Genomic DNA, 13136 nt, shown 5'->3' on the forward strand with positions numbered 1-13136 from the left:
GAATCAATATACCACTTTCAATCTACTCTTTTTGAGTTTTACTGAAGTTCTAGCTTGTACTGCCATTTGAACTACCTACTGTTATAAATGATTATATATGGATATTACTCTATTTTGCAAGCACCAGTGCAAAGCACAACTGTGTTATAAATGATTACATATACCCACAAAAACAATTATATATGGAGGTTATTCTATTTTGCAAGCACCAACGCATAGAAGCGTTGCATGAATCTGTTGTAGCCTTGCAACACATTATTTCCCAGATTACCGACGGATCTATATACATTGTTGTAGACCCTTGCAACGCCACCAACGGCAACACATATGAATCCGTTGGTGTAGACCTTAGCAACGCTCATATGGACAAACGACAACGTATCTATGCGTTACTGAAGGGGGGTTCTTGTTGTAGTGATATCATATTGCATGAATTTATCCCTCTACATCATGTCATCTTGCTTAAGGCGTTACTCTGTTCTTATGAACTTAATACTATAGATGCAGGCAGGAGTCGGTCGATGTGTGGAGTAATAGTAGTAGATGCAGGCAGGAGTCGGTCTACTTGTCACGGGCATGATGCCTATATACATGATCATGCCTAGATAATCTCATAATTATTCGCTTTTCTATCAATTGCTCGACAGTAATTTGTTCACCCACCGTAATACTTATGCTATCTTGAGAGAAGCTTCTAGTGAAACCTATGGCCCCCGGGTCTATCTTTTATCATATAAGTTTCCAATCTACTTTCTACTTTTATTTGCATCTTTATTTTTTGCATCTATATTATAAAATAAAAAAATATTTATCTTGTCATACTATCTCTATTAGATCTCACTTTCGCAAGTGGTCGTGAAGGGATTAACAACCCCTTTATTGCGTTGGTTGCGAGTTCTTTGTTTGTTTGTGTAGGTGCGTGGGACTTTTGAGGAGCTTCCTACTGGATTGATACCTTGGTTCTCAAAAACAGAGGGAAATACTTACGCTACTATTGCTGCATCACCCTTTCCTCTTCAAGGAAAACCAACGCAAGCTCAAGACGTAGCAGCCCTCATGCTCGGCCTGTCAAGTAGAAAATCAGGAAGCAAGCTTTAGAGCGGTAGCAGTTCATTGCCGAAGAGATCAATAAACTTGAAGCGACTGGTTTGGTCAGAGGAATGTTGCATCCGACGTGGTTGGTGAACCCGGTGGTGGTGCGCAAGGCGAATGGGAAATGGAGGCTTTGCATAGAATTCACAGATCTGAACAAGGCATGCCCGAAGGACCCATTCCCCTTGCCGCGCATTGATCAGATTGTGGATTCCACTTCTGGGTGTGATTTGCTTTCCTTCTTGGATGCATACTCCGGATACCATCAGATATTCATGTCCAAGGAGGACGAGGAGAAGACCGCGTTCAAAACCGCATGTGGCACGTACTTCTTTGTGCGGATGCCCTTCGGGTTAAAGAGCACCGGATTCACTTTTGCAAGAGCAGTGCAAATTGGGTTTGAGCATCAGTTGCATAGGAATATTGAAGCTTACATGGATGATATAGTTATCAAAACCAAGGATAAATCAACACTTATTTAGGACTTGGAAGAGACCTTTGTAAACCTGCGCAAGATCAACTTAAAGTTGAACCCTGAGAAATGTGTGTTTGGCATTCCCTCTGGCAAGCTATTTGGCTTCTTTGTGTCTCACCGAGGGATAGAGGCCAACCCCGACAAGACCAGAGCTATCGAGGAGATCCAAGCACCCAAGTCAGTCAAGGATGTGAGGCATTTAACTAGATGTGTTGCCGCGCTGAGTAGGTTCATTTCCAAAGCTGCCAAGTGTGCCCTGCCGTTCTTCAAAATTCTGAAGAAGGCATGACCAATGAAGTGGACCCCGAAGGTCGAAGCCGCGCTGCGATACTTCAAAGTCTATCTTTCCTCTGCTCCTACCTTGGTCGCTTGATACGTCTCCAATGTATCTATAATTTTTTATTGTTCCATGCTATTATATTCTCTGTTTTGGTTGTTTAATATGCATGTATATGCTATTTTACATTATTTTTGGGACTAACCTATTAACCGAGGGCCTAGTGCGAGTTTCTTTTTTTTTGCCTAGTTCAGAGTTTCACATAAAAGGAAAACGGAGTCCAAACGGAATGAAACCTTCACGATGATCTTTCTTAGACCGAAAGCAAACCAGGAGACTTGGAGATGAAGTCAGAGACGCAATGAGGTGGCCACAAGGCAGGAGGGCGCGCCCCCTACCTCGCGGGCCCCTCGTAGCTCCCCTGACCTAGTTCCTTTGCCTATATATACTCTTATGCCCTGGAAACATCCAGGAGAGCCACGAAACCACATTTGCACTGCCGCAACCATCTGTACCCGTGAGATGCCATCTAGGGACCTTTTCCGGGGTCCTGTCGGAGGGGGATTCAATCATGGAGGGATTCTACATCAACACCATTACCCCTCCGATGAAGCGTGAGTAGTTTACCACAGACCTTCGGGTCCATATTTATTAGCTAGATGGCTTCTTCTCTCTCTTTGATTCTCAATACCATGTTCTCCTCGATGTTCTTGGAGATCTATTCGATGTAATATTCTTTTGTGGTGTGTTTGCCGAGATCCGATGAATTGTGGATTTATGATCAAGATTACCTATGAATATTATTTGGTTCTTCTCTGAATTCTTATATGCATGATTTGATATCTTTGCAAGTCTCTTCGAATTATCGATTTAGTTTGGCCTACTAGATCGATCTTTCTTGCAATGGGAGAAGTGCTTAGCTTCGGGTTCAAGCTTGCGGTGTCCTTTCCCAATGATAGTAGGGGCCGCAAGGCACGTATTGTATTGTTGCCATCGAGGATAAAAAGATGGGGTTTTCATCATATTTCTTGAGTTAATTCCTCTACATCATGTCATCTTACTTAATGCGTTACTCCGTTCTTTATGAACTTAATATTCTAGATGCATGCTGGATAGCGGTCGATGTGTGGAGTAATAGTAGTAGATGCAGGCAGGAGTCGGTCTACTTGACATGGACGTGATGCCTATGTTCATGATCATTGCATTAGATACCATAATAACTATGCGCTTTTCTATCAATTGCTCGGCAGTAATTTGTTCACCCCCATAATATTTGCTATCTTGAGAGAAGCCACTAGTGAAACCTATGGCCCCCGGGTCACTTTTCCATTATATTGAATCTCTTTTCCATATTATTTATTCTCGTTTACATCTTACTAGTTTTCGATCTACTATTTTGCAATATTTTACTTTCCGATCTATAAACCAAAAATACCAAAAATATTTACTTTATCGTTTATCTATCCCTATCATATATCACTTGTGCAAGTGACCGTGAAGGGATTGACAACCCCTTTATCGCGTTGGGTGCAAGTTGTTGATTGTTTGTGCAGGTATTTGGTGACTTGTGTGTTGTCTCCTACTGGATTGATACCTTGGTTCTCAAAACTGAGGGAAATAATTACGCTACTTTGTTGCATCACCCTTTCCTCTTCAAGGGAAAACCAATGCAAGCTTAAGATGTAGCAAGAAGGATTTCTAGCGCCGTTTTTGGGGAGATCTACGTCAAGTCAAGCCATACCAAGTACCCATCATAAACTCTTCTCTCTTGCATTACATTATTCGCCATTCGCCTCTCGTTTTCCTCTCCCCCACCTCTAAAACGATTTTCGAAAAGATTTGCCTTTTCTTCGCCTTCTTTCCGTTTGATCTTTTGTTTGCTTGTGTTACCATGTGCCTTCCTTTTGCTTGCATCTTCGCTTGCTAAAAGTTTATGGATCCTCATCCACTTTCTAATATTTTTAAGAGATCCAATTATGATGAACCAATTTCTAGCGATTTGATGCACTAGATTATCTTTATGAGGTTTTGCTTGAAATTCGTGAAACTAAAAATTGTGAAGAAAATTATAAAGTGATTCACAATATGATAGAGGCAAAGGTGTCCCGTTTTTCGATGAGATGATGGATATCGCTTTGGTGGCAGTCGACTTTGACGATCCGACTACGAACGTGCGAGGACGTCGCGCCTTAGCAATCGCTAAACCAACTCCAAGAGGTTATTGACCACGCCAGAGCACGATCAACCTGACCACGAGGGTCTGTTTCCTGCGAGCAAACGAAGAACAAGCAAGAAACTGAGATTGTAATCTGGATATTGCGAATATAAGATGAAAGCTTTATTGATCAAGGTGGGGTTCTGTGATGCCTTTGTCTGGTCGTTGAACACAAACGAAGTACGCGAAGTTGCAGCTATGGCGAACTTTTAATCTAAACAAAACCCAAAGTCTAAACGATGCCCTAAGGGCTGTATATATGGAGGAAGAGGGGGGAATTTCGTGGCCCTTGGTGGAGGGGTCCGAAATCAACCCTATCTCTTGTTTCCCCACACATACGGACTCTAAAAATAGCCTATACTTATGTATCTCGAAATTACATGGGCCTGGCCCAATAATAAGGTGACGCAGCACCTAAAATAGCCTCGGGACGAAATTTATGAAGTGGCATCTTGTATATTTCGTCCAAGGCTTCATGCACCCATTATGGTGGCTTCAAAGTCCTGAAATCATCACTTGTAACTCCGTTCTTGTTCCCCTTGCGCATGCCATCATCTCCATGCTTGTTCTTGCTCCAATGTTCATCCTTCTCCAAGCTAGGCCCTTCATTTGTAAGCAAAACAAATGTATCCAATTTAGGCAGCATCATATTCTCATGAACATTAGAATCATTACCAAGAAACGAAAGTACCTGGTAATTTAGTTGGCGTGCACGAGCTCTAGTAATTGGTCCAGTATGTATAGCAGCAGGGGCTGTGGGTGTAACAATTGTATTGATGTCCTCATCATCCTCCCCTTCTTGAAATGAAGTCGTCCTCGACGGAAGTTCATCTTCCTCACCCAAATAAGGCTTCAAATCTGCAATGTTAAAAGGGGGACTAACCCCAAAATCTGCAGGCAGCTCAAGTTTATATGCATTATCATTTATTTTCTCTAACACCTTAAAGGGACCATCAGCACGTGGCATTAACTTTGATTTGCGCAAATCAGGAAATCTATCCTTACGCAAATGTAACCAAACAAGATCTCCAGGTGCAAACACAACATGTTTTCTACCCTTATCTCCAGCAAGTTTATATTTAGCATTCATACGCTCAATGTTTTCCTTAGTTAACTCATGCATTTTTAAAATCAATTCAGCACGTTCTTTAGCATCAAAATTAACCTTCTCCGAAGATGGAAGAGGCAACAAATCAATAGGTGCACGAGGTAGGAAACCATACACCAAAAGGGCACATCTTAGTAGTAGAATGCAATGAACGATTATAAGCAAATTCAATATGAGGCAAGCATTCCTCCCACATTTTCTTATTATTCTTCAAAACAGCCCTAAGCATAGTAGACAACGTTCTATTGACTACTTCAGTTTGTCCATCAGTTTGAGGGTGACAAGTAGTACTAAAAAGCAGTTTAGTCCCCAACTTAGCCCATAAACATCTCCAAAAGTGGCTAAGAAATTTAGTATCACGATCTGAAACAATAGTTTTTGGCACACCATGCAAGCGAATAATTTCACGAAAGAACAAATCAGCAACATTAACAGCATCATCGCTTTTATGACATGGTATAAAGTGTGCCATTTTCGAGAATCTATCCACGACAACAAATATGCTATCCCTCCCCTTCTTTGTTCGAGGTAAACCTAAAACAAAGTCCATAGATATATCCTCCCAAGGAACACTAGGTACAGGCAAAGGCATATATAAACCATGAGGATTGAGTCGTGACTTAGCTTTTTGACATGTAGTGCAGCGAGCAATAAAACGCTCAACATCCCGTCTCATCTTTGGCCAAAAGAAATGTGTAGCAAGTACGTCCTCCGTCTTCTTCACGCCAAAGTGTCCCATTAATCCTCCTCCATGCGCCTCCTGCAACAACAAAAGACGAACGGAGCTAGCTGGAATGCATAGCTTGTTAGCACGAAACACAAATCCATCGTTAACAACAAACTTGTTCCACATTCTTCCATCTTTACAATTCTGCATTACATCTTTAAAATTAGCATCATGCACATATTGATCTTTGATGGTCTCCAAACCAAATATTTTGAAGTCAAGTTGTGAAAGCATAGTATAGCGACGAGACAATGCATCAGCAATAACATTTTCTTTTCCCTTCTTGTGTTTAATGACATAAGGGAAAGTCTCAATGAATTCAACCCATTTAGCATGTCTACGATTCAGTTTAGCTTGACTTTTAATATGTTTCAAAGATTCATGATCAGAATGTATAACAAATTCTTTGGGCCATAAATAATGTTGCCATGTTTCTAAAGTCCGAACAAGAGCATATAATTCTTTATCATAAGTAGAATAATTCAGACTAGGCCCACTCAATTTTTCAGAAAAGTATGCAACAGGTTTGCCATCTTGTAATAATACACCTCCTAATCCAATTCCACTAGCATCACATTCAAGCTCAAAAGTCTTATTAAAATCAGGAAGTTGGAGTAAAGGAGCATGTGTCAACTTATCTTTCAATATCGTGAAGGCTTCTTCCTGTGCGGTACCCCAAAGAAAAGGCATATCTTTCTTTGTAAGCTCATTGAGAGGTGCAGCAATGGTGCTGAAATCTCTCACAAAACGCCTATAGAATCCAGCGAGGCCAAGAAAACTCCTCACTTGTGTGACCGTTTTGGGCTGCGGCCAACTCTCAATAGCTTCAATCTTGGCTTTATCAACTTCAATTCCCTGTGGAGTAACAACATAGCCAAGAAAAGATACTCGGTCGGTGCAAAAGGTGCACTTCCCAAGGTTACCAAACAAACGTGCATCACGTAGAGCAATAAAAACAGCACGTAAATGTTCCAAATGTTCTTCCAAAGATCTGCTATAAATCAATATGTCATCAAAGTAAACTACCACAAATCATCCAATGAAGGCACGTAAAACTTCGTTCATTAATCTCATGAAAGTACTAGGTGCATTAGTTAACCCAAAAGGCATGACTAACCACTCATATAATCCAAACTTAGTTTTAAATGCTGTTTTCCATTCATCTCCCAATTTCATACGAATTTGATGGTAGCCACTACGCAAATCAACTTTGGAGAATATTGTAGAGCCACTCAATTCATCAAGCATATCATCTAGCCTAGGAATAGGATGACGACAACGAATAGTAATATTATTAATGCCTCTACAATCAACACACATACGTGATGTACCATCCTTTTTCGGCACTAGAATAATAGGAACAACACAAGGACTAAGGGATTCGCGTATATAACCTTTGTCGAGAAGCTCTTGTACTTGACGCATAATCTCCTTCGTCTCCTCTGGATTGGTACGGTATGGTGCACGGTTTGGCAGTGAAGTACCGGGAATTAAGTCAATCTGATGCTCAATCCCTCGAATAGGCGGTAATCCCGGTGGCACGTCTTGTGGAAAAACGTCAGCGAACTCCTGCAAAATGTTAGTGACAGCAGGAGGCAAAGAGGAAGGCACGTCCTCGAATGAAAATAATGCCTCTTTGCACGCAAAAGCATAGCAAACAGATTTGCTGAAATCTAGCTCATCAATATCAGATTTGGTGGCAAATAAACATGCACTTTTCAATTTAATTTCAGAAGCAACACTAGATGGTTTATTATTAGGTTTCATTTGTTGCTCAAATTCTTTTGCCACAATCTGATTTTCACTCTTATTCTTCTCCTGTTTTGCTTTATTAGCTCTATTAATATCATCTTTCAAAATGGAATCAGGAGTCATAGGAAGCAAAGTAATATTTTTATCCTTATGAACAAGAGTATAGTGATTGTTTCTACCATGGTGTACAGAATTTTTATCAAATTGCCATGGTCTACCAAGTAATAAGGAACATGCTTGCATAGGTACCACATCACAATCAACATAATCAGCATATGTAGAGATACTAAAATGCACACGAACAGTATGTGTTACCTTAACCTTGCCGCTGTTGTTGAACCATTGGATGTAGTAAGGACGTGGATGTGGTCTTGTGGTGAGTTAAAGCTTCTCCACCATCTCCATGCTAGCCAAGTTATTGCAGCTCCCTCCGTCTATTATGACGCGCACAGAACATTCCTTCACAACTCCCTTGGTATGGAACAAATTGTGCCTCTGATTTTGCTCAGCTTGTGTGACCTGCACACTCAAAACACGTTGAGCAACTAAACATTCATACCTGTCAGCGTCTTCAGGAGCCATGTATTGCGTCTCATGATCAGAATCATCTCCACCATGTTCTTCACGTGTAATAAGAGCCAATGTCTCCTCATCATAGTCACTAGCGGACTCATATCCACCATCCGCGGTAGCAATCATCACACGCGGAGATTTGCATTCTCTCGCATAATGACCTCCTCCCTTACAACGACGACAAATAATATCACTTGTGTGCCCTGTTGATGCCATGGAAGAAGAAGAACACTGTGCAGGCCCCGCAGGTGCGCTCTTGGCAGATAATGGTGGTTGTGCCTGTTTTCTTGTATCACGGCTGGAGGTGGCACCGGATGGAGGTGCTGGTGCAGTTGAAGTAGAAGATGCACGTGGTGTCCATGATGAAGGTCGGCCTGCAAAAAAGTTAGTTCGCCCCAATGCTTGTCGATCCTGCACTTCACGTTCAGCTTTACAAGCAAGATGGAATAAACGAGTGATATTAGTATACTCCTTATAGTCTAGAATGGTCTGAATCTCTCTATTTAATCCACCCAGAAAACGTGCAAGCATAGCTTCATTCTCCTCAACAATACCACATCTAATCATGCCAGTTTGTAATTCCTGATAATATTCTTCTACAGAATTTTTCCCTTGTCTTAAACGCTGTAATTTTTGAAGCAATTCACGTTGATAATATGGTGGAACCCAACGAGTACGCATAGCAGTTTTTAAAGCAGCCCAAGTAGTTGGAATAGGATATAATCTACAATGTTTAGACCACCATACACATGCAAAACTAGTGAAAGCACAAACAGCAGCAGCAACTCGTCTCTCCTCAGGATATTGTAAACATGTAAATCGTTGTTCAGTTTCTAACTCCCAAGTAAGATATATATCAGGAACATATCTACCCTCGAATGGTGGAATATTCAATTTCAGTTTAGGAATATGGACATCATCTCGTACCTGAGGTGGTGGTGCAGGCCTACCATTACGAATATATACCTGAGGTCGACCTGCTGGTGGTGGTGCAGGTGGCTGCACGTAGTGCTGATTTTGATCAACCTCATCCTCATAATCTCCCACATAATCATCCTCCTCCGCATCAGCAGCAGGAGCCACAGAAGTATCAACAGCAGCACCAACAGTTTGGCCAAACACAAGAGGAACACGACTCGGTCGGCGAAGGTCTGTTTCGCGATGTGGAGGTAGTCATTGTTGTTGTTGTTGGAGAGGTGCGTTAGGTGCAGCGGGTGGTGGTGGTGGAAGACGTGCGAGCAATTCATTAAACTTGTTATCGAGCTTTGTTTTGAACGTCTTCTCAAGGCCAGTGATCTTCTCCATGGCCTCTTCAAAATTGTTCAGCACATCTTGCACCTGTTCAGTCATCATTTGCTGAAACTTATCATGAAGCTCCTTGTTCGATAAATTCTCCCAGTCAATCTCGTCGGCTTGTGATCCTGGCATGGTTAGCAGCAATAGAAACACACAAGAATATGATCCTACAGACTACTAACAAGTGGTGGTGGTGGGTGTCACAAATCCGTCAAGCAAAACTCAAATTCTTACCAGTTCTTACCCAGCAACAGGCGGTGATCGGCAACCGTTGTAGTCAAAACTCTCAAAGCTTGGATAGAGCGATTACCAGGGAGAGTCAAACGCACGATGTAGATGTATGTGGAGCTGGGAAGGCTTATAATATGGTAGCAAAAAGGGTCAGCAATAATCAATTCAGAGATGCAAAGTTGAATAAACGCTCAACGACGGTACTGTGCTGGTCCTAGGCTAGATTGTGCTAGAGACGCGAGCCTAGAACACCAACAAAATCACGGTGCGGCACGTAAACAAGGGAGGAGCACACTCTGAATTTTTTTTTTCTCTTTTTTTTACACTTTTTTTCCTCTTTTTTTGCTCCGCAACAATTTTTTTTCGAAAAAGTCTACAAATGGTCTAAAAACTGCCTAGCCAGAATTTTCCAGACTTATTTTTTTTGAAATTGGAACTATTTTTCTTCTGCGGATGGCTCGGAAGTTGGGGAGTCCTTCTCTGTCACGACTCGGAGTATCGCGTGATCTGGAAATCGAGAACAATGCAACAATTACTAGACTCGGACTAGGACTGGTGGCTGAGATGAATCTGGTGGAACTCGGACTGGTGGCGGAGATGAATCTGGTGGAACACGGACAGGTGGCGGATATATGTTATAGGTGAACTCGGATTGGCGTGATGGCGGCGGATATGTGGTGGCGTATATGGATTCGGATTGGCGGTGAATATGTGGTGGTGGTATATGGCAACAGCGACGATGATGATGCGGTGGTGATATATGCCAGCGGCGACGTGACAACCTGTGAACAGAACTCGAAACTCTAAAAGACTAGACGCTAAGACCAGCAACTGGACACGACGATGCAACCGCAAATTCAACAAAGCAAATACAGAAAAGATTATGCAAGGCTCAGATTGGTTCGGATGGGATGAACTAACCCTAATTATTTTTTGGCTTTTTCGTGGACTATAGGTATGAAGAACAGACTCGATCTAAACTACGAAAAACTGTAAAATCTCACCGAGCAACCTGGAAATCCGATACCACTTGATAGAGGCAAAGGTGTCCCGTTTTTCAATGAGATGATGGATATCGCTTTGGTGGCAGTCGACTTTGACGATCCGACTATGAACGTGCGAGGACGTCGCGCCTTAGCAATCGCTAAACCAACTTTAAGAGGTTATTGACCACGTCGGAGCACGATCAACCTGACCACGAGGGTCTGTTTCCTGTGAGCAAACGAAGAACAAGCAAGAAACTGAGATTGCAATTTGGATATTGCGAATATAAGATGAAAGCTTTATTGATCAAGGTGGGGTTCTGTGACGCCTTTGTCTGGTCGTTGAACACAAACGAAGTATGCGAAGTTGCAGCTATGGCGAACTTTTAATCTAAACAAAACCCAAAGTCTAAACGATTCCCTAAGGGCTGTATATATGGAGGAAGAGGGGGGAATTTCGTGGCCCTTGGTGGAGGGGTCCGAAATCAACCCTATCTCTTGTTTCCCCACACATACGGACTCTAAATATAGCCTATACTTATGTATTTCGAAATTACATGGGCCTGGCCCAATAATAAGGTGACGCAACACCTAAAATAGCCTCGGGACGAAATTTATGAAGTGGCATCTTGTATATTTCGTCCAAGGCTTCATGCACCCATTATGGTGGCTTCAAAGTCCTGAAATCATCACTTGTAACTCCGTTCTTGTTCCCCTTGCGCATGCCATCATCTCCATGCTTGTTCTTGCTCCAATGTTCATCCTTCTCCAAGCTAGGCCCTTCATTTGTAAGCAAAACAAATGTATCCAATTTAGGCAGCATCATATTCTCATGAACATTAGAATCATTACCAAGAAACGAAAGTACCTGGTAATTTAGTTGGCGTGCACGAGCTCTAGTAATTGGTCCAGTATGTATAGCAGCAGGGGCTGTGGGTGTAACAATTGTATTGATGTCCTCATCACAATAGACCCTTGAATGAAAAGCATGATTGCAATGATGTTATTATAAATCCTATTAATGTTAATTGTGTTAATGATATGCAAAACCCTAAGGTTGGGGATGCTACTTTTGCTATGTCCACTACTTGTTGCAATGATCATGATTGGGGTGATTCTTCTTATGATCTTGAAAATTTATTTAAGCCCCATTATGAATATGAGATTGATAATAATGTTTGCAATAATATTGAAAGTGGGTTTGGAAGAGTGTCAACTTTAGATCCCACATATTTGTAGAATGATCAATCTTATGAAATTTTTGATAAAAGTGGGTTTGGAGAGGTCATGACTTTAGTTAATGTTGATCCCACTATTTTGGAAGAGTGTCAACTTCGCATGCATGTGTATCGTGTTGAGAATATGTTATGTGATAGCTATTTTGTTGATTTTGCTTGTGATCCTACATGTAATTATTATGAGAGAGGAAAATATGGTTGTAGAAATTTTCATGTTACTAAATTACCTCTCGTTATGTTGAGATTGCTATTGTTTTTTTCTCCTTCCTTGCATATGCTAGTTTTTGCTTGTCTTGATAATTTGTTTGCTTATATAATGCCTATGCATAGGAAGTATGTTAGACTTAGATGTGTTTGTAACATGCTACATGATGCCCTCTTCGTGTTTCAGTTATGATCTTTCATGTGAGCATCATTAAAAAAATTATGCCTAGCTAGGGGCGTTAAACGATAGTGCTTGTTGGGAGGCAACCCAATTTTATTTTTATTCTTTGATTTTTGCTCCTGTTTAGTAGTAAATAATTCATCTAGCCTCTGGTTAGATGTGGTTTTATGTTTTAATTAGTGTTTGTGCCAAGTAGAACCTTTGGGAAAACTTGGGTGAAAGTTGATTTGATCTTGCTGAAAGACAGAAACTCTTACCCGCACAAGATTATTTTTCATTTTTAATAGAAGAGTGATTTTGAGTTGATTATTTTTGCAGAAGATTAATAGACAAATTCCTCACGTCCACCAATATATTGCAGAATTTTTGCTGTTACAGAAGTACTTGAGAGTTACAGATTACTACAGACTATTCTGTTTTTGACAGATTCTGTTTTTTGCGTGTTGTTTGCTTATTTTGATGAATCTATGGGTAGTATCGGACGATGGAGAAGTTAGAATACATTAGATATTACACCAATATAAATAAAAAATGAGTTTGCAACAGTACCTTAAAGTGGTGATTTGTTTTCTTATACTAACGGAGCTCATGAGATTTTCTGTCAAGTTTTGTGTTGTGAACTTTTCAAGTTTTGGGTAAGGATTTGATGGACTATGGAATAAGGAGTGGCAGGAGCCTAAGCTTGGGGATGCCCAAGGCACCCCAAGGTAATATTCAAGGACAACCAAAAGTCTAAGCTCGGGGATGCCCTGGAAGGCATCGCCTCTTTCGTCTTCGTCTATCA

This window comes from Triticum dicoccoides, chromosome 1B (genome assembly GCF_002162155.2).
Source record: "Triticum dicoccoides isolate Atlit2015 ecotype Zavitan chromosome 1B, WEW_v2.0, whole genome shotgun sequence".
In the NCBI taxonomy this organism is placed as follows: Eukaryota; Viridiplantae; Streptophyta; class Magnoliopsida; order Poales; family Poaceae; genus Triticum; species Triticum dicoccoides.